The sequence below is a fragment of the Poecile atricapillus genome, chromosome Z, assembly GCF_030490865.1.
Source record: "Poecile atricapillus isolate bPoeAtr1 chromosome Z, bPoeAtr1.hap1, whole genome shotgun sequence".
NCBI lineage: Eukaryota > Metazoa > Chordata > Aves > Passeriformes > Paridae > Poecile > Poecile atricapillus.
In genome coordinates, this window is record NC_081289.1 from 73,248,866 (window position 1) to 73,274,324 (window position 25,459).

At 39.9% G+C, this 25,459-nt stretch overlaps 1 protein-coding gene across 3 annotated transcripts in view; it reads right to left on the reverse strand.

The window, feature by feature from the left end:
• Nucleotides 1-21,409, reverse strand: part of APC (APC regulator of WNT signaling pathway) — a 103,312-nt gene extending 81,903 nt beyond the window's left edge. For 2 of the 3 annotated variants that reach the window (XM_058864711.1, XM_058864710.1), the window contains exons 1-2: nt 21,078-21,184; nt 20,239-20,328 (exon numbers count right to left, since the gene is read on the reverse strand). The gene's annotated coding sequence lies outside the window, so the exon portion shown is untranslated. Of the gene's footprint in view, nt 1-20,238; nt 20,329-21,077 lie in introns of all 3 variants that reach the window. The other variant, XM_058864712.1, reaches the window with a different exon arrangement.
• Nucleotides 21,410-25,459: the final 4,050 nt, after the last annotated feature.

The window sequence follows — 25,459 nt, forward strand, 5'->3', positions numbered from 1 at the left end:
ATTCTGACATTTTAGTAGTAATAAATCAGTTAGCTGAAGGTCATCTATTTAGCTAAAGGCCATCAACATGTTTTTTGCCAATGGTACTGAAAAAGAGGGGAAGTTAATATTTGTGGAATCCTGTAAGCAACGACCTTTACCAAAAAACTTATGTTAACCGTGACCATTCTCTAAGCCTGCTAAGATTAAAAAATTTCCAGCTAGAGACAAGTTTCTTAAAACCCACTGCATTAAGAAAGGCTGTGATAAGGTCTAGAAACACAAAGATCTTGCTAAGTCATTGCTGTGAGTTTTCTCACCATAATTATAATCTTTTGAACATTTAAGGCTCAAGCCTTAGAGGCTTTTAGCTACAAAAGGATAACTATATCAAATCAATCTAGAAAAACTATCATTTGCAAGATAAAGTGTTGGCAAGGAATCTGAGAACACATATATTATACTCAAAAATATAAAAAAATTTCCACATTTCAGTAGATAAAAGTAATTACTAGGGAGTTTGAAGAAAGACCACAAATAAAAATGGCTTGTCAAGGAAGATTTATGCTGTATGGTTTAAGGAGTACAGCTCAGCTGGTTTAGAAAAAGGTAGGCTGTTTTTTATCACTGTATACTGAAAATATTTTTAAGTGTCACAAGTTTAAAGAGATCCATCAGCACAGACCAGACAGACTGGAAATTAATTTCCCAACACTGCTGTGGTTAATCAAATCACCAAAGTTCAGTAGGAATTGAGCCCGCAAGTTGAGACAAGGTATTTCAAAAAATACCAACTTTTACTGTTCTACAGCCTCTAATGTAAGGGTCACACTGAAGAGTGCTGGGATCCACTCCAGAACTGAAATACACAAAAGTTTACAGTTCAGTTAATGCTGCAAGAATTTAATTCCTTGCAGTATGCATATGCTTATAACGTCTTGGAACAATTATAATTAAGTCTCACACCATCAAGATTGAGCTGATTGCTTGGTAACGTTAAGAAAAAAAATCCCCCAGCTCATTTCTCGGGACCAATACAGAACTTCACCATTAATTGATTTCTGTGCATGCAGAGATGAGCTGCTGTGGGACACAGCACTCATGCAGAAGGAAGAAAATTAACTCTATCTCAGCTGAAAACCAGGACAAGAATGGACTTGTGCTCTCAGGTAGCACAACTCTCTAAGACACCTGGCCAACATGAAGTTTTTCTGCTCACTGCCATATTAATTAATTAATTGCAAATAATTATTCATGTCATATTTTTGGGTTACCTTTTGTTTTGGAAGCATTCTGACTCTCTTCAGCTTATTTATTCACCATAAAAATGTGTCATGAGATGATTTGGGTCTCTCTTCCTTTGGGAATTGCTGTTACACAAGCCTCTAGGCAATGGCGGCATACTAATTTTTTCCCCCATCTCATTTGGCAGTTTAGCCAGTTTATTGAATGTTAAAAATACACACCCTCAATTTAAAATATGTGTTGCTGGTGTGGGTGCTAGGAAGTACATTTTTCTGTTGGGGTTTTCAATGAATTACATCTTTAAATCTTAATTTCAGTAACACTAATGAGGTGGAAAAAATGTTTTTCCTTGCATTGGAGAGGTAAGTGTTTTTTTATAAAAAGTCTGAGAAATCTATAATATCTTAGGATATATTCTCCTAATACTGAAAGTCCAGCTTACAGGGGATACAAATTCAAGCAGAAGCTGCTCTGCCTGGTATTCAAGCAGCATGAATACTTTTTAAAAATTTATCTACCTGTGGAGTAGAAAAGGAACACAAATTTGAAATATGCATTGTATTTCTAGACAAGCTGCTTCTAGTACCAAGCTCTACACTGGTAGCAACAGGGCTCTATGATCCACACTTTTAGGTGTCACACAAAACTGCTCTTACATTGGACCGTTCATAATCTTGGAAATCACCATGCATCTTCAAAGTAATGAAGTCAGCATCTGAGACAGCAACTAGTGAAAATTTACCACTATCCAAGTTCCTTCAGTACAGTACTAGGAAAAATTAGTTGAAGAAAGGGACTGCTATCGATGCCCAGAACAAAGCATCAGTGAAGTAAAAGAACAGAAAAAACACATTTAAATCAAAAACTGTCAAAAACTGAGAAGGCAGGAATTCCTTGATCTAGATAGAATACGTATTTCAGTGCCAGCTTCTCTTCCCAGCTTGAACCAACGTCACAAGCTGCTCACAACCAAATACTTAAATTGCATGCACTGAATCTTAGAACCCGTGTTAGAATTGCATTATTAAAGAACATCATGTTGCAACTCTGTTGAAACAGAGTTAAGGTTAAGATGTAACAATTTAAAAAACTAAGATAATGGCGTACTTTGCATCTTAGATTCCAATCCCTATAGACATGGGAAGGGAAAATTTTAATTAATCACAACAGTATTATAAAAGCTCGCCATCACTAACTGCACTAGAAGACCACTTCTTCTTCTAATACATAACCCAAATACTTCAATCTTAAATGAAAAGACTGTGTTTTCAAAAATCTCCAGTGCAAGTCAGCTAGAACACCAGCCCTTAGTCATATTTGACACAAACGGTCCTCTTCAGCATTAACTTGCATTTCATTGATCCATTACTCTTTTATAAATGTATATATTTCTAATCAAGTACTGAATCCCTTGCTAAAAATATTTTGTAATGTTCTAATGTTAAAACTCAAACTATTCAAGTTTAAAGTTTGCCTTGCAAACCCAAGTAAACTGAGAAATCCCAAGAAAACTGCCAAACAAACATAATGCATTTTTTCTACACAAAGAAAAATTCCAAATAGGAATTGCAGGGAAAGGTCTTGCAGGGAAACTTAATGCCTGAAAATTAAGGTAAGCTGAGAGCTCAAGAATTTTAAGTATTTCCCACAACATTGAAGGAGTTAATTTTGTACGCTAATTACCCCCGGTGGCAAGAGAAAGGCAAAAATCTGCACAGTAGGTAATACTTGTTCTAACAAGGAAGAAACAATAGGAGAGATCCCATGCCATTGACAAAATCCCTTCTGCCACTCAAACAGAAAACCACAGTCCTTCTCCAGAAGCACAATAGGCAATAATTGAAATTTTCTTATTCAAGACTATGAATGAGCTATTCTCCAGCTTCATTTCTTTATTTTTCTGTTTTACTTGATTTTTATTTTTGCCCCATCTTGTGACCAGACACTTGGGAATTACATTCACATTGTGGTACACATTCATCGTGCTATCACATACAGGTGTGACTAAAGTCACCAGGATGAGTGACTCAACGAGAACTGCCCGTGTGCCCAGATGTGCACCCACCACACAGAAAGGACAGCATCTATGACAGCACACTGCCACTCCACAATGTCCAAGCACTTCCAGGAAAGGCTGGAGTCACAACATGACTTCACTGAGTGAGCTACAACAGCAGGGGCATTCTAGTCTACACCTAGCTGACACTTCTGATGTTCTCGTATTTACTAGTTTTTGCCCTTCCTTTCCTGAAATGCTGCCAAGTGCTGGTAGTGAGGCTCATGACAGCCTTATTGCCCTGTCCAAGTGCCTGGTAGTGCTCTGCACCACAGGCTATGAGCAACAGAATTGCTTTATCACAAAAATTGTCTTTTTAAGGATTTTGAGGTTTCCACAACATAAAGCAGTTCTGAAACTTACGGGGCTTCTAGAGAACAGAAGGAATATAATTATATTTAGAATTTGGAAAATTCAGAACAGAGGCAAAATAATGAAAAGCACTACCCATTCATGTTCAGAAATGATACAGTAAACTTGAAGGGAAGACAGATTGAATAAAACAGACAGTTCTTCTTTGAACAGTGAACCAGGTGGCAAACTACCCACACACAATTACCTGGCGTTCTAAAGAACTCCATCACTTCTGTGTCACTGGTCACGAAGCTTTTAAATAACAAACACTGGCTAAGGAAGTAACAGACAAGTACTTTCCAAAGTCACCCATACTCAGAGCAGCATAGCCATAGCAGCACTGGTGTCTTGAAGGTAGACACATCTTCCAGTATTTTTCAAACAAGTTAAAATATTCTAAACCACCTGAGACTTCTAAATTAGAAAACAGTGAATTACAACCAGGCTTTGTCACTACAACTAGTTTCAGGTCTTCCTTGCTGCACACGTACCAGACTGTCACATGGACTCTTCAGTACCTTTACATCATTACGGGCACTATTTCACTTGTGGAAAAAAGAAAAAAAAAAGACCTAGACATCCTGCTCACAAGTAAAATTGCAGGAGTGATTTGGAACAATATAAAGAGAGTCATCTATGGACAACTACTCTCTCATGGAAACAAAGCAATACACAAATCCACTGGTTTTAGAGGAAGACAAGTTCTCTTTCTCCATTCAATTAATTATTTTCAGCTTCCAGCACTTGAAACATTTTTTTGGAAAAAGCTTTATGAATCAAGTCTAGTTCTCAAGGTCTTAATGACATTTAGACATTTAATTAGCAAGCCATCACTTGGACTGGCATCTAAAGCTTTTGTCAGAGACCTAATTCCATGCCAATTCAAACATCCCATCAGTCTTATATTAATTAAAAAGAAGCCTCATAATATTCTGGCTACTTGATTGTACTGGCATGCATTAACACAACAGTGGAATGAATCTAACTGAATGTAAGGATATAGATTTACAGTGTATACATGTTAAATTAACAAAGATGTTCTAGGACAAAAATACAATAACCATATATGTATATGAACTGGTACTCAGGCATACTTTGTGCTTCTTGGTACCCTGTCAGTGACACTCAAGTGAAAAGAAAGGAAAAAAAAAACTGACTTAATTAAGACTGCTTAATTGATTCCAAACTATGCTCTGCTCTTAAAACTTCCTAGAGCTCATTTTGAACATATTTAGACACTTATATATGTGAATTAAGTATCATTATTCTGTGTTGCCATTTCTCCCCCAAGAGATGTTCAGTACATTGGATTTCTAAAAAATCATTAACACATACAACAATACATATAAACAAATAAGCTATATCAGGAACGAAAAAAAAAAAACCACAGTAGCAAGTGCCCTTTTTCACCCTGCGTTTCTAATTTAGACCTGTAGTTTTCATTGAAATAGCAAAACAAGATGTAGAAAAATGCTAGAGGAAATGCTAGAAATAATTTCCATGCATTCTGTAAGGTTTTTTCCTTACTTTTGAGGAAACAGCATCACTGCTCCACTACAAAGGGCTTAAATTAGACTCCTCTACAACAAAATACTTTTAGTTGAACAATTTGAATACCATGGAACAAAATTCTAATACAGTAATTCTGATGAAATACAGAGGAGAAGGAAGACTAGTACCAAGAATGATTAAAGAAACAGATACATAAAGAAATTGGGAAGCATTCAGTTGTCTTTAATTCTGGTATTAACAAAGACTGCAAACAACTTTTTTAGTATACTGTCTTATTTTTAAAAATCAGTTTAGCTTTATGTCAAAAAGCATCTCTGTGGAAGAATATATGATCATATATTGGATTTGCTAACCTTGGAATCTCATGTATTTCAGCACTGCCTGCTGACACCATCTTCTCAGCAATGACAGGTGTCAATTGTAGCATCAGGGTTACTGGCACTGAGGCTATTACACCAAAACTCCTGACAGATACACTTTTGATGCCAGAAGTAAGTAAATTGTAACATAATCAGCTTTTTTTTTTTTTTTTTTTTTGACTGGTCTAGATACTGGTGTATAGCAGGTGCTATACAGCAATTATTTTTGTTGTACAGCATCTGCTGATAGCCAACAATTTTACCCAAACTTCATTTGACATACAAGTCTTTCATGACTAATACAGAGTAATCAAGGAGACTTGAGTCCTTGGATTGCAAATTCTGCAGGAAACAGATTAGAAGGAGTAGAGATCTTAAATGTAGATCTTTCTGAGCAGAAAATACAAATGCTGCAAACAATCTCAGTGAGACAAGGCAGACATTTAACTCCAGAAATCCCATTATTCAAGGCATATACAACATTTTTTTTGGAAGAATGTCTAACTCAAATACCTGTATCTCTCCCTCCACAGCTGAACTCTAAAAAGACACAACCAAAAAAAAACCTAAACCCCACAAAAAAAAAGAAGTATTCAGGAGTTCAAGATGACTTTGGTCTGGTACACCTTCTACTATAGTAGAAGAAGCACAGCTACTTAGCCCTTTACAACCTATGCTTTGTACATCATAAATGGGAATTTTTCACTCAAAGAAGCTCTAAACATGAGGATAAGAGACCCTCTTTCCTCTGGGAAAGCTTTAGGAACACTGGTACAGGCCTGAGAGTACAAACTTTTCTTTCAGAATAAAAGCTGATTGCCCTTTGTCATGAAAATGAAGTGTCTACTTATGTCCTTCAAGCTTTTAGTGAACAGCAAAATGGTAAAATGGCCAGCATTTTCACTGAAATAAGCAAGTTCCTACAGAATACCAAAATTTCAAACCAGGAACTACATCAGCTACAGGAAAAGTATTTTTTACTAAGTAGGCAAGAGCAGTGCAAAGGTCACCCACTTGGACCTTTAAAAGATGTTTCAAAGGATTGGGCACTAGAACTCACTATTTAATTGCATGAAAAAGCTAAGAAATGAAGGCATACCAAATTTCTGGTCCTAAGAACAAGCTTAAACTTTTTTGAATAGTGAAGACTAACATGGCCAGCCATCAGATCAGTATGATTACAAAAAGACTTTGCACCACACAAAAAATACTTTCAAATGTGTATTCTTGAAAATATTAGGATGGTGTTTTGGAAACAGCTAACCATGGAAAAAAACATGATATCTGAGCAGCACTAACCAAGATGGACAGTAGCAGTATGACACTAAGATGTCAGCAACTTGAGACAAAGTGGAAGTTCTTTGCAAGACTTGTATCTGAATTTAGAACTACAAAGACAGCAGTACTATGACTTCTGTCCAAGAGAAACAGCTGAGGAACTCAGTATTTTTATTCAGACACTGTACACAGAAAATACAACTTAATAAAACAAAGAGCTTGTTTGATCAAACTACTTCACTCTATTTCCAAAAGAAATGTCCTGTTCCACAGTTTGATGAAGCTTAGCCTGCTCCAAAGGATGTTAGACTTACAAAATCAATGGAGGTAACTGCTGATGACTGAAATGACAATCAACAGTGCTGCAGTCAAAAAATGTTGCACTACCCAACAACCTCTTTATAGATGGTTTAAGCAGGCAAGGAATGGATTGCAATACTAAACTATGTCAGAGATATTAGGCAATTTTTATGCCACATTTTTTTTAATAAAGAAGCATTTTAAATGTTTCAATTATCAGTGATAACTGAATGTTTCAATGTTTGCATTAGAATGAAAATAAAAACTGTTGCTACATCACACTAGGAGAAGAAACCTTGACCATCTATGAGGATAATAAGCAGCATGACTGCTTCCTGTAGAACATGAACACGTCTGCTCAGATTCCTATACCACAGCCTCAAAAAATACTTTTCCTATAGATAGTGAATGACATGACAGTCCTGATACTATGCCTGCTTCCAAATAAAGCTATATTTTTTAAAAAAGTCTATGTAGCAGTGGGAGAAAATGTTGGAAAATTCTCATAACCTTCACACAATAGTGTTTGATCCCCACCCATGACTAATGCTTAGTTTTGTACCATATAGTGCTTAGTTCATAACTTTCCCAATAACTGTTCTAATCAATTGTTTTAACTAACTTTTCTAATTTATTGTTTTAATTAATCATACATAGTGTAAACTTCTGCTCTGTCATCTGTCACTGTAGCCAGCATTTACCAAGGTTTGTCAAACTCTGCTGTTGTGGGAACAGAGGTTGGGAAAATTACTGAAATTTTTCTAAACTAATTCAAATCAACCTGGATAAGCTTCAGTGATCTCTGACCTAGGAGAAGCCTGGGAGAGAAAGAGGTTGCTGAAACTGGACAGAAAGAATGCAGAATTTATGGACCACAACAACATTTTGCAGAACCCTGAAATAAGAAAGTAACAAAGAAAATTCACCAATAGTATTGAAACCCTCTCCATCTGGCATAAAGATAATAAAAGGAGTGAAAATTGGGCTAATTAGAATAAGCAAGAAATCAATAACCAATAGAAGACAGAATACTAATTAATAAAGATAATGATCCAATTTATAGACAATGAACACTAATTTCTTTGTTTGCTACAATGTGTAGTGAAAAGTTCTGACAGTGAATGTGGATGTTGAGTGGAGCTATCCTCATGCACTCAGCAAAATGAGTAATGACTGACTTCCTAACCTAACAAACTGGCTGGAGAGTTTATTTCAATGACAAGCCTGAAACAGAAGACACTTCTAAAAAAAACTACAAACTAAACCAGTGTACTCTCCAAGCTACTAAATTCCAATTTCCCAAATAGGTATCAACATGGTAGATTTTCTTCCCATTCCATCCTACATATGCTCCCAAACATAGCCAAGGAACGGTTAATTAATGCTAACTATGCAGCAGGACTTTCCAAAGTGTATGTTCAGAATATAAATACTTTGTACATTAAAAAACAGTACACACTATCTGTGAAAATAAAAAATATCCTCTTGCATAACAGAGGGCCTGCATACCTGTGAAAAAAGACATTTTGATAGGCAGTCTCTTGTAATAGCATATACTACTACTTTTTAACAGACTGTGTAAGTTTGATCTTCAGGTCTGTGTTGCCAGCAATAACTAAATCTTCCCCTTCTCCTCCCTGCAAACATAAACACTGAAATGGAGGACTAGCTATAAACTCACCTCAATTTTACCTTTCTCCACAGCACTAACTTTTTTGTAGTTGTATGGTGTAATTAAGAGAAATCAAGGAGTGGCATGAAAAGCAGTATTACTTTCATCAAACTCCACTACTTGGCAAATGAATAATTTCTGAGAACAGAGATCAGATCCAAGCAAGAGCTTTCTATGCACACTAAGAAACAACTATCTATAGCAATTAGGAAAACCATCTTCAGAATGACTTGTCTAATGAAGGGTAGAGAATGGAAGAGTCTACAACTCTATCTCAACTGAGAAGTACACAGATTTATTACAAAACTACTTATGAAAAACTATTAACTATAAAACCCAAAAGCAAGAAACACTCGTCACAACAAAGATCTCTGCATGCTACATGCCATGTTTCTTTGTTTCTAGTAACACACTGGAATTCCATGAAATTTTTCCAACACAAAGCCACATGACATATAATGAGTAGACTGGACAAATTCCTTACAATAATTCTGATGTACTAACACTTCGTTCCTGTCACTCTGAAGTTTATTCTGTTTCTCCAAGCAAAACACAAGCAGCAACATGGAATACAGATCCATTCTGTATATATCTGAACATGAGATTCGTGACCAATCCGTATATAACTGAAAGCATGAAGTCTGTGACCAAAGACTTTTGGACTTCCACACAACTTTTGCACAAAAAATGTCTTACAAGACACTGATGGGTAATATCCACTGGAGTTATGGGGATACATTTAATGTTACAGTACTTTTTTATTTTCACCTCCATGTTTGAACCTCATTTCTTATTTCTACAACCAGTATGTATTATATTTTTATTCACACTCTTACTTTTCCATACTCCCAAAAACAGCTACAAAATTATACACATTAAAATCACAAACTCCAAAACCAAACAATTCACACATTAGAAAACAAACCAAAATAAGGAGCAGGCATCCACTTCAGCATAAACAATGAGAGCTGAAAGTTCTATCCTGGCATGCTTACTCAGGCATTCATTTGCCATTTTTTAGGCTCAAAGAATCATTTAGGTTGAAAAAGACCCTGAAGATCATCAACACCAATGACACTGCCAAACCATGTCCCTAAGTGCAACAACTACATGTCTTTCAAGTACTACCTCCAGGGACTGAGAAATTATATTTTTTTATCATTTTGTTAACACTATTTTTTATCACTTTTTATTTTTTTTTTTATCACTTTGTTATAGTCCATCACTTCCCCTGGTAGCCTGCTTTAATGCTTGACAACCCTTTTGGTGAAGAAATTTTCCTTGAATTTTCCTATGAAACCTAAGCCTCCCATGGTGTAGTTTGTTACCAGACAGAAAGAGATCTCTACCTCACCACAACCTCCTCTCAGGCAGTGGGGAGAAATACAGTTCCTCTTTTTTCTTCAGGCTACACAATGCCAGCTCCCTCAACTGCTCCTCACTTGACTCATGCTCCAGCCCCTTCCCCATTTGTATTCCCTTCTCTGGACACGCTCCAGCCCCTCAATGACTTTCTGATCAGAGGGGCCCAGGACTGGACACAGCACTCCAGCTGCAGCCACGGCCCTGCCCAGCACAGGGGGACGCTCACTGCCCTGCTCCTGCCGCCCCACTATTGCTGGCACATGGCCAGCATGCCCCAGGCCTTCTTGGCCACCTGGGCCCAAGCTGCCTCACGTTCAGCTGCCCTTGAGCAGCTCTCCCCGGGCTGTCCACAGGGCAGATTTCCAGCCACTTTTACTCCAGGCTGTAGAGCTGAAGGGGTTGTTGTGACCTGTGGAGAACCCCCACCCCAAAGAAGCAAGGATTTTATTTTAGATAAGCACTGTTAAAGTGAGAGACACAGCTTTAAGTCCTGGGAAGAGGATTCCACCTCTCTGCCTTGGGGGATGTGCCCTATAAGCCTGGGAAAAATTGCTCCATCCCCAAAATCCCTCGTGGGGTGTCAGCCCGAGGTGTTCTGCCTTTCTTGTGTTGCAATTTGTTGTATTCTGCATTAAGCCTTCCTATTGTACCCCTATTGGTTTGTGCCCCTGGGGCTTCTCCCTTGCTGTGACCAAAACCCACGACTCTGCCCCAGTTCAGGGTTCTCCATCTCTGGATCAAGCTGAGTTGGTTCCTGTGTTGGTGACGCCCCAATAAATGGTTCCTGTGTTTAACAAAGTGTCTCATTGATTTCCATGTCAGTCACCAGTGGCTGTAACCTCCCTGGACAAGACCCTGCTGTTGCAACAGAATGCAACAGTGACCCAAGGCAGGACTGTGCACTTCCTCTTTTTAAACTTCCAATCCCTTAACCTCATCCACTGGATCCAGCCCACTCTGATCCCTCTGCAGATCCTTCCAGCTCTATGGCAGATCAACACTCCTGCCCAACTTTTGTCTTGCGCATACTTTTGTGTTGTCTGCACACTGATTGAAGGAATACTCCATTAAACAGGACTGGTTGCAACACAGGACCCTAGGGCATCCCACTGGTGCCCAGCCATCAGCTGGACACAACTCCATCCACATCACTCCCAGGTCCAGATGTTCAGACAGTTTTTCACCCAGTGACACAGCACCTGTCCACACCATAAGCAGCCAGTTTCTCCAGGAGAGTGCCATGGGAGACAGTGCCAAAGGATTTACTAGAGTCCAGGTAGGAAACAGCCACAGCCTTTCCCTCATCCACCAAGCAGGTCACCTTGTCATAGAAGACCAGACTGATGAAGCCAGACCTGCCTCTCATAAATCCATGCCATGATCCCGGGCAGGCTGAGTCTTATCCCCCTGGTCATCCTGCATGTGCCTCAGCACAATCTGCTCCATGGGCTGCCCTGGCACTGAGGTCAGGTTGACAGATATGAATCAGAAGTCACCTCACTACCTACACAGAGTCCTTAGCCCACAAACTCTGTAACACGAGCCAGCAGGGGCTTGAGGGAAATGCTTCTCATTTATCAGCTGAATTTCAACTCACAGTATGTAAATAAATTGCAAAGCACAACCATGTACTACATTGAGTTTTATGACTTACTTCACTTAAAGTGAGAAAACAATGAGATAAAGCAGGCATATTTGAGTAATACACCAAAATTTCTGTTAAAAAAATGTGTTAAATTGGAATTTTTAACACTATTCTATAAAAAAAAAAAAATATTGCTTAGTTCTAAAGAGATTCCTGGCCAAAGTTCTTTAAATAGAAGAACAGCAGCAATGTGGACTTGCCATAGCAAGAGTTTCAGAGAAGAGAAAAAGCTCACGTGATCCTGAGAACTTTTTTCCATTAATAAAGGGAAAGCCAACTCACAATTTATGCTTTCATGATTTCTTTGCACTCTTGCACACAATAATGAGAAGTTCTAGTTTTCTTCCAGTTCCCTCCACATGCCAGTTACTACAAAAAATAGGCCCATCCACTAACAGCCAAACACAGTTTTGTGAAACTCAGCACATTTCAGAACCTATTTAAACTAGCCAACAATTATACCATTAAGAGCATAAATCAGAGCTTTTTATTTATATCTGATTTCCAGAAAAATAAACAACTTTCACTCCAAAAATTTAACCTATGTGTGAAAAGCTAAGTCTTAAGTAATGTGACTATGTCACCAGAATTCGATTATAGGGTAAGAATATAAAGTTTGTAGTTTCAAAAAAATCACTGCAATAAGGGAGGCACCTTGATACTATTACACATAGTCTAAATTATTTTTATTTTGAAAATAAAGTCTACATTAATAAGGTCTCTTCTTCCATTACAGATTAATATTCTATCAGCTTAGGATTAAAATGCACCCCTGAAGACTACTGCTACACTTATGAAAGCCATATCAAAATGCAATTGGTACTTAAACTTCAATGTTTTAGTTTAATATTTCCATAGAGAAATCAAACTACTTATCCTCTAATACAACTGTATTTACTTATTCAGACAATAATCTTGTCAACTGAATATTATTTCTTATCTTCTGAAAATCCTTGTGGAAGTAATGACAAAATTAATTCTCTCTGATCTCAAAAATAATTGATGTTTCTAAAATTTCTTATTTCCACTAGAGATTACTAATATTTAATAAAGAACAACTGCTTTAACACACAAATGAACATACTCATGAACCCAATTAATCTTAGGCAATCGCTTCAAATTAGCATATACTTTGTGACCACAATCATCAAGCAATATCAGAGGTAGTTACAGTAGCACATGGAGATACCAAATCCAAACAAGTATTTATGTTTTTAATCTTTCTTCCAACTACATACCTCTCCCCTATCCTTCACTAACCCCGTTAAATTGAGCTACAATATTGAGCAAATGCTCACTGCCCAGCTCCACCTTTATCAGCCAGCTACAACTGATGCAACTCAATGCTACCTTTTCACTGAAACTGAACACTCATCACACAATTCATGTTCTGTGACAGCACACCATGATTTGCTGTTGAAATAACCATCACAATAATTTATAACACTGTTTTAACTAAAGTTATATTTGTAGTCATAATTCAAGTTGATTTGAACCAAAATCCCAACAGTGTGAGGTACTTTTTAAGTTGGTTATGTTAATCTGAACGGTGTCAAAGGTATAGCTATGAAGTAATAAAGGTGTTGCTTTGCTAATACTGGTAAAAAAATAATTAAGAAATGTAATATATGTTAGTGTAATTCACATTTTATTTTACACATATAAGATCAAGTATAAAAACATGTTTTATGTAAAAAACACAAGCAACTTGAGATTGCAAAAGCAGATGCTGGAAAAACAGGAATTTGCAAGAGAATGACCCTGCAATTATGATAACACCGAGAAGAGGTGGGTCCACCCAAGCAAGATAAGTGCTCTAACGACCCAGTGATTAATGCCTGATATCAACTTGATCTGATTCTCCAGAACCATGCAACTCAATGTCGGTTTCCCGAAAAAAAAATACTCAGACTAAAAAAACTCACCACAATTCTACATCTCAAAGCCTGCTTCCCAAAAAACCACTCAAGCTTCATCTCCTTCTCAGAAAACTCACCAGCAGTCCAGCAGCAGAAATATCAATATGAAACAACACAAGAAAAAGAAAGAAACTGAAGCTGCATAGCCTCAAGCTGAAAAAACTGTATAAAACTCAGCTCTCCAAAAGACAGTTTGTGAACCTGGGGGAGTCAGTGCGACACAGGCTGATTCAGAGTTCACCCAGCGCTGATCCCGGGCTCAATGCTGACAGTGATTGTGGTTGTTTCCAAAATTTGATTTTGCAAATTTTTCAAGAAAATTGTTATTGATAAATTTGTCTGAATTTCATTTATAACAATTGGTGACCCCGACGTGATCTGAACTGGGATCCCAGAACCCCTATTCCTCAGACTGGGGAGTACCCTGGCTGAATTCAGCAGCCTGACAGAATTGGGAGATCTGGCAAACCAATCAGAAACGAACTAAATTTAGGCAAACAACCACAATCCAAAGAGGTCAAGAGCTAGGTCAGGAGCTCTCCATGAACTCCAGAAGACCAAAAGGGACATCTTCCTTCTGCAGCAAAATTTGCTCATAAAAATCTGAGTGCACAAAGAACCCATGTGGGAAGAAGGCACCATAAGTACTGTGTGGTCGAGCAGGGCAATTGAGCATGAATGAGATGTGATTTTGTCATGAAGTGAGTGTGGACTCCACGGCCTCAGTTCTGTCCTCCTGTGAGGGAAATGGTCAGCCACAGGGGAAGTGTGTGGGGAATTCCTAAATCCTGTCAAAACCCGAATGACCAGGTAAAGTTTTCAGGAAGGGTTTTGAGGAAGGAAACACAGCTCACCTTGCAATCCCAAAGGAAAAGGTTCCAGAGAGATGCATAAGAGTAATTTCCAACTCCTATTAAACCCAAAGACCAGACTGAGCGGTTTTTGAGGGGGAGAGTTTTGGGAAAAGGACTCGGCTCGCCCAAAGGGAGAAGTTCTGGGGAGACGCAATCCAAAGGAAAAGTTTCTGGGGAAATGCATAAGAGTCACTCCCAACTCCTGTTAACCCAAAACCAGGCAGAGTGGTTTTGGTGGGAGGGTTTTGGGAAAGGGACTCGGCTCACCCGAAGGGAGAAGTTACAGGAATGCACATGGGAATTCCCAGCTCCCATGAACCCAAAAACCAGAGTGGTTTGGGGAGAGGGTTTTTTTTTTTTTTGGGAAAGGAAACCCAAATCATGTTGAAACCCAAAAATTCAGGAAGAATTTTTCAGGAGGGTAATAGAAAATACCCCATTCACATCAAGACCAAAACCAAGCAGGGTTTCAGAGGTCGATCGCAGGCAACTAGGAGGGAAAGAGACGTTCCACTGAGTTCAGGAACCCATAAACCTCCTAGCCAAGTCCGAAAAGTCAGTACAGTTCAGGAGACTTTATAAGAAGGTCTAGCTGAGGACGTCCGGCAAAAAGTTACAGGGGAGAGCTCGTTACCAGAAGAAATTCCACGGGTCAGCCCCCTGCTGGACCAGTAAGCTGGTAACATTAACTAAGAATCAAAAGTAAAAGAAACACAGTACCCTTTAAATTTTTATAAACCAAGCCAGAAAGAAAGAAAAAGTAAACTCTAATTCTCCAATAGGAGAAACATTGTTAAAAACACGATTTGTAACAAAATCGTAATAGAACATACAAAAAACCCTCAAAAAGTTAGAAAACTATCAAGAGAGAAGATCAAAAAACAATTGATAAAAAGCTCAGAAAATTTATGTGAAAAGTGTAGAGAGATACAGTTAAAGCAAAGACCAGGTGTGGAAGTTCAAGACCAAGAGCAGGGATTGGCAGTAACTGTGTGCCCCGTGAAGCTGCCTCTGAGAGCCCTGGCTGCTTGCAGTGCTGTAGGCTGTGCCCGCTGGGAGAGCCGGACCAGGGAGAGCTGTTTAAACAATGTAACAAAACAAGAAGTAGCTCCAGTATAGTGTGTGGTATATAGAGTGAGCACAAAAAAGAAAAGCAAAGGTGATAGCAGAATTTTTCCAGAAGAAAAAAACCGCAGAGGCATTCCTCCCCAGCAGGAGAGGTCCAACCCAGAAAGTAGTTAAGATTGTTAAAAGGTGTCAAAAACTCTCATTGTACTAGAGACCCACCAAACTAGAACCTTGTTAACTTTTAAAGTGAGTCTGGATCGAGACGTGTGTCCTAGTAAAAGCAAGGCCTCTCAATTCTCCTTAATTTTTATCCCTGAAGGGGAAAATTATTAAAAAAAAAAAAAAAGTTCAAAATAGTTGTGAAAGTTGTAGTTTCTTCTTTAAGCTCAGAAGTTTAAAATGCATCTTTATCTGAAAGAATTGTAGTAAATGAATTTAAAGATTTAATTCCTTTGTCTACATAGTTTTTTAGGCTCTTTGAAAGAGCCTTGTTTGAAAGGCTCTTTGAAAGAGCCTAGAGTTTGAAAGGCTCTTGTTTAGAGGGACTACAACCCTCTGCTTTTAGATGTTTTGTCGAAAAAAGCCAGAATTGGCAGATTTTAGTTATGAAGCCAATTCTGCAACTCCTACCTTGTAGGATAGTGTTGTTCCTATACAAACCTAAATATTTGTCATGTAGCTTCTTCTGTAGAAGCTGTAAGAAAAACTTACAAAAAAGTATTTTATTATCTTCCCTTAATAAAAGTTATTAAGAGTAAATTAAAATTGTATTGTTGAAAAAGAGGAGAGGTCTCTGTGCTGTAAAAAGTGAGTGATATGTCTAAAAAGTAAGAGCAGAAAAACAGAAGCAAGAGATGAGTAGAGAAAGAGAGAGAGAACCCATAAATTGAGTTAAGAAAAAGAAGAAAGAAATAGCAGTAAATGTGTTTCGAAAAGCTTACATTAGCCAAACTTTGATAAGCAAGAGAAAGTGGAGGGAGAAGCTGAAAACTCTACTGTAACATCCTCACCACCGCTGTGTGCTGCAGCCCAGGGCTGACATTCTGCCTGTGGCTGTGCCACCCATCCCCAGCCTGTGGCAGGTTTTTTTTCCACCCACAGCATCTGCCCAGGAAAGCCCCAGCACAGGTGACCCCTCTCAATGCTGTGTCCACGGCTGCCAACCAGAAAAACTAACTCGGCCCCCCTGGGAGAGAAGCTGCTGCAGCAGAAAACTCCAGCAGTACAAGGTACACTAAATGTCCCACAAAATCTCTACCCAGACATCAGAGCAGTTTCTGTCCCAGACTCTGCCCACACCCCATAACTGAGAAATTCAAGTTTAAAAATCTATGAAGCTGATTCTGCGCTCATAGAGAACTTAATTGAATTATAAAAGTAGAAAAGAGAACCAGTATACTACCAATGCAGTTGCATCAAGAAGAAAAGCAAAAAAAATTGTTTTGAAAAGTAGCTTGCTGATTTAGATTATAGTAGTTTTAGTGATTAGCAGAGTTAAAGAGAGATTTGAAGGTGTTAGTGGGGGTTGTGCAAAATGGAGAGTAGAAGAGATGCGTTGGTAGTTTGTAAAGAGAGTCTTATAAGGAAAGTGATGTTGAAGTGTGTTTCTTATAGTGTGTAACTTAAGGAAGTTTGAAAAGAGGAGAGAAACTACTAAATGTAGTTTTACAAGAGTTTGTTTTAAATGTTGAAAGTAGTTGTGGGATGCCAAGAAAAGGAGATTTGATTCTAATATTTAATAGAGAAAAATTAAATGTTTAAAGAATTTGTAATAAAGAAAAGTTCCCCAGTGAGAGAAAAAAAACCCGCTTTTAAAGAATTTTGAAAGTAAATGTTTTTTAAAATTTACTTTTCCATGTGAGTAAAGCAGTGCTATTTTAAAGCACTAATTGTATAACTTTGTATTAATAGAGATTTTTTTAGTAAATCTTTTATGTATTTATTCAAAAATTTTGAGAGTATTTAGTTTGGTTTTGCTTTTTAAGCAAAATATAAAATATATTGTTTAAATTCAAAGTACCAGAAAAAAATTGTAAATTATTGTGTTACCATTTCCACAGACAAACTAATAAAATTTTTAGAGTATTGTAAGATCAAGACCCCTTTAATGCTAAGTAGTCAGTACACGTTTGTGAATCATATGCAAGTATTTACAAACACTAAAAAAAATAAAATAAAAAAGAACACAATAAGTTGTATAAAAACCAAGATGTCTGTGTTATCCATGTATACATTATAAATACAGTTATTGTCACGAGATTTAAGTTGTGGATTGTAAGAAGTATAAATACAAAAGCTTATGTACAAAGTGTCTAAAAAAAGAAAAAAAAGGCTCAACTAGCTGTATCTTCATACTTGCTACAAACCTGAGCTTACTAGAGCTAAATTCTCCAGAGTCTACCTTTTTAAATTTAAAAAGATAAAGAAAAAATCAAACTCACAAGCACAAGTCCTAGAAATTGAGTGCCAAATGGTGAGTAACATACTCTGTAACACAAATATTAAAAACTTATCCAAGTGAAGCACCTTTAAGAAGTAGTATGTGGCTCGGCCTAATCATAGAACCCCTGAAGAATACCCCTGCTGCCAAGAAGAAATTCACCTCGCTGCCGGTTGCAACTTGGTGGGCACAGGCAGAGGCAGAAGAGTACACCTGTGGGGAATCCTGATGATCCTGAGCCTACCCGTGTGCCAGACAAGTGCTCTGCATTCAGAGCAACTGCCCAGTGCTGAAAAGCAGACCCTGGTATATAAGTGTGAGCTGTGCCTCTACGCTGTCCTGAAAGGACAAAGTGAGATTAAAAAGATAACATATCAAACCCAGTATAATTACCTAAATAACAAAAAGAGTGGGTACTGCACCTATAATGGCACTCGATTTTGGATATGTGAATTAGAAGAGAAAACAATATGCTATAACTCCGCTGCGAGGCCTAAGAGCAAAGAGTCAAACTTTCCATCAAAGAAAAAAGAGTAGTACATCAAACCACGTAGTACAAAAACAAGATACTAAATAGACACCAAAACACCCTATTTGTAACCAGTGTAACCATACTGTATAAATAAAAAATAAATAAAGAAATAGTACAACAAAATCACAAATTATAATGGTGACTTAGAAGTGGAGGGATCGTAATATATGCTGGTATAATTCGCGTTTTATTGTACACATATAAGATCAAGTATAAAAACATGTTTTATGTAAAAAACACAAGCAACTTGAGATTGCAAAAGCAGATGCTGGAAAAACAGGAATTTGCAAGAGAATGACCCTGCAATTATGATAACACCGAGAAGAGGTGGGTCCACCCAAGCAAGATGAGCCTACTAAGGACCCAGTGATTAACGCCTGATACAAACTTGATCCTCCAGGACCATGCAACTCAACGTTGGGTTTCCCGAAAAAAAATACTCAGACTCCCTTTCCTTCTGAGAAAAAACTCACCTTGATTCTACATTTCAAAGCCTGCTTCCCAAAAAACCACTCAAGCTTCATCTCCTTCTCAGAAAACTCATCAGCAGTCCAGCAGCAGAAATATCAATATGTAACAACACAAAAAAAAGAAAGAAACTGAAGCTGCATAGCCTCAAGCTGAAAAAACGGTATAAAACTCAGTTTGTGAACCTGGGGGAGTCAGTGCAACAGAGGATGATTCAGAGTTCACCCAGCGCCGATCCCGGGCTTGATGCTGACAGTGATTTGTGGCTGTTCCAAAAATTCGATTTTACAAATTTTTCAATAAAATCCTTATTGATAAAATTTGATTGATTTTATTTAAAACACTCTAGAGGTTATCTAGATAGAAAAGATTCTAAAAATAACCTAAAAGTATATATGAAAAGTAAATACTTACACTGAGTTTTAGATGTAAAATATATACATTTGTGTATTAAGCATACTTGAAATATTGCATATACAAAATGAAGGTGTTTGTTAGGGTCAACAGATACTATTTTAGCATTAATACAAGCCAAAAGAGTATCATAAACTCACTGCTCACCGTGGCATAGCACACTGCTGACAGTACTTGTATGTGCTAAAAAAACTGTATTTGTTATTTGTATCAGTTACGTGGGGAATATTTTGTGCAACAGATGTCTGGGTACCAACACTTGACATACCTGAGCATGGGCATCATTGCATGGGGGATGTGCACAAACAAGGCAGGCTGCAATACATGTTTTACACCCAGCAGAGTTTCTTATTGTATTTCTTAGAAATAAAAAATAATTCAGTAACTACATCACTATATGGGGTTTTTTCTCCTTTATGCAACCAAGTACATATACACCTTTAACCATGTATTATACATTTTTGACACCTAAAGGATCTAAGGAGAGCAAGTATTTGCAAGGCCTTTGTCAATGGGCACAACTATGCTACAAATTATCTTCACTGTAACAAAAGGAAAAAAACATATCACGGAAACTGAAGCACAATAATGATCTCATGATATTCACTTTAATATTCCTTGAGTGCTTAGGATTAGATGAACTCACCTGGCATACAAGTTTTAACAAAGCCAGTTTAAAAATGTAATATTACAGCACCTGGAAAGGAAAAAGTTCAGCTTCTCTGCATTTCATTTGATGACCTAATCTCACTTAACTCTTGAGGTAGCCTTAACTTACCAAAATGTTAGCAGTATTCCTGAAGCAAAGTTTTGAAACCTGTGTTTCTCCACCTGTACACAGAATTATCTCTTCTTGTTCAACCGGTAGCTGGTAGAAGCAAGTACTTGAAAACAGATTCAGTAGAACTATGTTTTATTTTCTCAGACAGTTAGAAGTTTCAGTGACAGCCTTACCAAAAGGCTTGTCTTACAGTTCCACAGGTCAGCACCATTATATTGTGTATAGCTGGGAGGTGGGGGGACACACAAGGCAGCAGCAAACAAATAAGTCAGATAGTTTAGTACACCTGCATCTTCATAGCTCTGTATTTACTCAACAAAGTCTGATATTTACAGAAATCTGAACTATTTTGCTTTACATCCAGTCAATTCTGAAGCTGCGAATGGCTACGAAGGCTAAAATTACTACAGAATCTGAGGCTGTGGTCACAGACACCTGTACACACCCATCCTTCATCATCAGAGGTCAGAGGGCACATAACAGAAGAAACAAAGCCTCCTAACACAGAGTTTCGGGATTAATGACTCGTTTAATAGTGGAATTTTTAATTAAGGATTTTGTAGGTCAAGGTTTCTAAATATCTTTTCACAGGGGACAGCGGCTCAGCTCTTCCTAAGACGCAGCCTTCATATTCCAGGGGTATTGTAGCTATGGAGTCCCTGAATGCTCAGACTTATTTTGAAGGACCAAACATTAAGTGACGTCAAATTACATTGCGCTACCGCAAAATAAATAAAATAAAAAGGAAATCAAAGCGCCTGCACGGGCTTCGAGTGACACGCACTGGACCGGGCGGGGGCAGCGCCCTGAGGGCTCATCCCGGTCCCGGCACTCACCTGTCCGCCTTCCTCTGCCCCCGCCAGCGCCGCCGGGGCTCCACCGACGCCTCCGCCGGGCCGCCGAGCTGCGCCCCGACCCCGTGGCGGTGAGGGGCTCCGGGCAGCCGCGCATACGGGGCAGCCCCACTCCCTCCTCACCGGCTCCCTGCCCCGGCTCCCCGGTTCCTCATCCCCGCCGCGGAGCTTCAAGGCACCCGCAGCCGCCTCCTCCCCAGTCCCTGCCGCTGTTCCTGCCCGGCAGCCGCCTTCCCTCAGCCGCAACACCGGGGCCACTTTCCCCCCGACCCTCACTCGCCACCCCCAGCCGGCGTCCCAACGGCCGCCATCTTGTCCGGGAGGGGAGAACGGCACGCGCAAGCGCGGGCGAGGCGAGCTCGGGCCCGCAGCGGAGGCCGCGCGCACGCGCGGGGGCGTCTCCCACCCCGCCCCGTGAGCGCGCACCTGCCGCGGCTGGTCCGGGGTGTGAGGGGTTCGTCCGGCTCCTGGGAGCGGGTACTGGGAGCCGGTCACTCCGGGTCAGTCACCTGTCGAGGATCGGTCATCCAGGGTCAGTAACCCCTGGGCGGGGTCAGTCACCCGGAGTTCATCACCCTCACAGGGCCCGTCACCCTGAGGAGACTCGCTCACTCACCCATCAGTCACCCGCGGTCCGTCACCTACAGAGCGTGGTCACCCGTGGAGGGCCGGTCAGTCACCCGGGCCCGGGGCGATCTCCTGAGGCGATCTCCTGCCTTGGCAGAGGAGGGCACGGTCCGATGGGCGGGCAGTGAGAGCCCGAGGCTGCCGAGGTCGCAGCAAACACAGGTCCCTGCTGAGGGGTGGGTGAGAAGAGCTCTCGGGTGTGGGAGGAGCGGGATGTTGTCAGAAAGCTCAGAGTGCCCCCGGGCACTGTTAAAGCTGAAGGAGTACGCGGAATGGAGCCCTGTGATGTGTTTCTTTAGACCCCCACGCAGCAGCTATCGGGCAGTTTACCTTTTGAAAGATCACAGAATCACGGGATGGGCAAGGTTGGAAGATATCACAGCAGCTTATCTGGTCCAACCTCCCTGCTCAAGAAGGGTCCCCTCAGTGGCACAGCACTGTGTGCTGACAGTTCTGGAGTATCTCCAGGGAGGGAGACACCATAACCTCTCCGGGCAGCCTGTCACTAGTCAGACGTGGATGAAATCTTCCCTGTCAGCCCATTTGTCCATGTGCTCGGTGAGCTTTGCCACAAGTGACCACAATGTTTCTTCCTCTCAAGCTGGGCTCTGTAATGGCAGTGATGCTTTGGTGGCCACCTCCCAACCATGAGGATGGGCTCTGTGCCACAACCAGTAGTTCCAGAGTTTGGTAGCTGAGTTCTCATCACTTGTACCTCAATGTTGTCTAATTTGGATGACTTTCTTCACTTAGAAGGGAAATGTTTGCATAGCCTATATTTCTCTTTCCTATTTAGGCTTGTATTTCCAGTGAAGTTACTTCAAGTTGATATAAATCCCATCCTCTTCAGTGGGAGGCACATCTGGTGTCATGAATCCCCTGCATCTCCAAATACAGCCCGAGGTAGACAAGTTTCTGAACTTCCCCACTAGCTCTGCCGTCCTTGACCACCCCTCCTACTCCCTGCCCCAGTTAAGACTTTTGTTTTTAACCCATCTCATGAGTTTTGTTACTACCTTCTTGCTTTTAATGTATATAAAGACCTTTTTACTACCAGTATGAGCATCCTTTGCAAGCTGTTCTTCAAATTCTTTTCTAGTCCTCATTCCCTGCCGTGATGTGATCTGCAGTGTTTTACAGCTTTCTGCTTTCTTTATTTTGGTCTTGACAACTTCTGCCCCCTCATTATCAAAGGAATTGCTTTGGGCAGAGATCATACTAGAGCCTGTCACAAGACACTGTCAAACCACAAATGTTTATGAATGTTAAACACATTTAGGAAAGCTGGTACATACTGATAATAGCTGTGTCTGTGCATTTTAAATTTTGATACTGTTTTTTCTGCTTAATTTAGCAATGAAATTGTCCTTGGATTAAAATATGATTTTTAATTGAAATTTCTGTCATTGCTGTGTCATGATTACCCCTGTTTCAAATGTCATAAAATTGTATCCTACAAACCATGATCATGAATAGCTAAGTACAAGCTGATACTAATTTGACCAATATTATGAAAATTGGCACAGTTAAATATATGGAAGGAATGCTTTACTATGAGGGTATTGAGGCACTGGCACATGTTGCCCTGAGAAGCTGTGGCTCCCACATCCTGGAAGTGTTCTTCCTGCACAGGTTCCGGACTGGATGGGCCTTTGAGCCACCTGGTCTAATGGGAGATGTGCCATGACAAGGGGTTTGGAACTGGATGGTCTTTATAAGGTCCCTCCCAAACCATTCAATGATTCTGTGATTCAGCTGCTCCAAATGGTATCTTTTACAGAGTCATATAATGTGTCACACTGTTATGGCTTTTTGAAAGACAATTGTTCTCGGCAATATTTTTGTAAATTCACCTTTTGTAAAGTCACCTTTAGTTTCGCTAGCATATTGCCTAAAAGTTGAAGGATGAGAATTGTAATAATTTTATATTCTAAGGAGTTTGGATTAAATAAAAAAATGTTCAGCTGTGTGACAGTCTAAATAAAGACAATTTTAAATGTGTCTGTGGTACGCACAGTAACCTTCCACTTCATGAGAAGAGAGAAACCATCATTTTTTCTTGAATCCAATTTATGAGAATGTCTTCAAACAGATTTCCTCCTGACCAACATAGCAGCCCTCTACAGTGAAGTACCAGTGTATCAGTGGACAAGGAAGAGCTATGGATGTCATCTCATTGGGCTTCTGTAAAACTCTTGGTACAGTCCCCCACAACATTCCTATGTCTTAATTGGAGAGATTTGGTCTTGGCAGATGAACTGTAGGCTAGAGAAGGAAGTGCCTGGGTGGCCGCATCCAAAGAGTTACAGTGAATGGTTCAATGTCCAAGTGGAAACCAGGAATGAGGGGTGGTCCTCAAGGGACTAATCCTATTTAATGGCTTTATCAATGACAGAGGCAGTGGGAGTGAGTATGCTCTCAGCAAGTGGACAGATGACACCAAGCTGAGTGATGAAGCTGACATGCTTGAGAGCAGGGATGTCACCTGGGGAGACTTCACAGGCTTTAGGAGCAGTCCCATGTGAATCTCATGAAGTTGAACAAGACCATGTGCAAGGTCCTGCACTTGGGCTGGGGAAATCACCACTATTAACACAGGCAGGGGGATGGACTGAGAACAGAGAGAAGGAACTTGGGTGGTAGATGAAAAATTGGACATAAGCCAGCCATGCACACTGGAAGCCCAGAGAGTCAAGTGTGCATCCAAGGCTGAATTCAAAGCTCTGTGGGCAGCAGGGGAGGGAGAGGATTTTACCCCTCTGCCCTGCTCTGGTGAGACCCCACTCTGGGCTCCCAACACAGGAAGGACATTGAGTGAGTCCAGAGAAGGGCCCTGGAGCTGGTCAGAGAGCTGGAGCACCTCTCCTGTGATGAAAGACTGAGGGAGCTGAGGTTTTTCAGCCTGCAGAGACCTTGTCTGAACAACTGTAGGAAAATGAAATTACAGCAGCAGTCATTTACAATTTGCAATCCCTTGGTTCCTTGAGGTAATAAAGTGAACATATGCATTTGAGTATGAGCTGCATCTTTGTGCTGAAGTGCAGCACAGAACTGTTGCCCCAGCTAAAAAATAGGGAACGTATCTGCCCCAGCAGTGTAAGCCAGCTCACTGGTATGCTGAGAGCACTTCAAGCAGCTGCTGCAGAGCTTTTGCAGCTGTAGATCCTCCCTGGCCCCTCTGGCTGAGCAACTGTAGTTAGTGGAGAAAGAAATTTTGGTTACTACGTAGTCTGTCTTCATCAAAGGGGAGAGTAAGGCACTCTCAAGCTAACCTGCCTCAAAGGGGAAAAAGACATAGAATAGAGGTAGAAAAACAATAACTAGTTAGGATTCTCAAGGGACCTGGCTGTAACTGCTCTAAATTGTGGCATAAGGAAACATAAGCCATTAGAGATCAGTAGGAATTTTCCATAGCTATTTGCCCTAGGAAAAAAATATAGCCATGTCAAAATCTCTCTTCTTCTATGTATAGGAGTAACTTACTGCTGTGACCTAGCTATGGCCTTTCCTTCCTCTCTTACTGTGCCTTCTGCTGCTGAGTACCTATTCCAGAAGTAAACACAGGTTTTGCCTGTGTGCCAGATGGGGAATTCACTGAATAAAGGTGAATGGTATACTGTGGTAGCACAAAAGTTGTGGATGAGAATGTGTTTTTCAAAATAGTCTTTGAAACAAACTGCTTTCTTGTCTTTTCAGCTTGCTGGCTAGTCACTCAGCTGGGGATTATTACCACTTGT